The following is a 913-nucleotide window of genomic DNA, read 5'->3' as shown; positions in this document are numbered from 1 at the left end:
CCTCCCCTCTGCCCACCTGATCTCACCTGGAAACTGACGTCATTACGCACTGCCCGACGTCAAATGGGCTATTTCAATGGAGAATGTAAACTCGAGGCTTTTCAAAGGATCATTTGTCAATGCTGCGCTGTTAAAGGTAGTTTGGTTAAAATTAAAAAGGAGTGTTTACAGTGTTTCCTGTTTTGTCTTGGATAAATTTAGTCAGATTTTACTTTGTTTGCTCAAATTTAATTTACAATTTTACTTGTGTTAGTTACATAATTTCAGTATTAAGAATAATAATAATAATAATTTTTATTTAAAAGCGCTTTTCAGGTCCCCCAAGGGCACTTTACAATAAAAACAGTGTAATAAAAACAGAATAATAAAAAATATTAATTAATTTTGCAAACTTGCATTTTCATATTCTTTTTCATATATATATATATATATATATATATATATATAAATGGCTTTATTTTTCTTGAATGTCGCCATTGTTTTTACTGTTTTTGTTTGTAGTTTTACTCTTTGTTATTAGGGGTCTCAAACTTATTTTAGCTAATTTATCATCAAGTGCACCTGATTTTTAATGTAAATTCTAGTAGTAATCTTAGAAATTTACTTTTCAGTGAATTTTCAGTTAAAAATCATATTTTTAATTAGCTAGGTTGCAAATAATTTAGCAAATAACATTAGGGATGTAACATTAGTTTTACTTATCAAATAACTTTTTTTTAAGCGTTTCACAGTTATATTTGATTTGCTTGGTGGAACAATGGTTAGTGCTGCTGACTGGCAAGGGATATACTTACACAGTATTAGCTCAAATTATGGAATAAACATTGGGACACCTAATGGGGGAGTTGCCATTGTCTCACAAAAAAATCTGATCTTAAGGTCTTAGGTTTTAAAGTAACCAGGGCTGTGGGTT

Source organism: Gouania willdenowi, chromosome 14 (assembly GCF_900634775.1).
Source record: "Gouania willdenowi chromosome 14, fGouWil2.1, whole genome shotgun sequence".
Lineage (NCBI taxonomy): Eukaryota > Metazoa > Chordata > Actinopteri > Blenniiformes > Gobiesocidae > Gouania > Gouania willdenowi.
The sequence above is the reverse complement of the archived record's forward strand: the minus strand, read 5'-3'. Positions refer to the sequence as shown.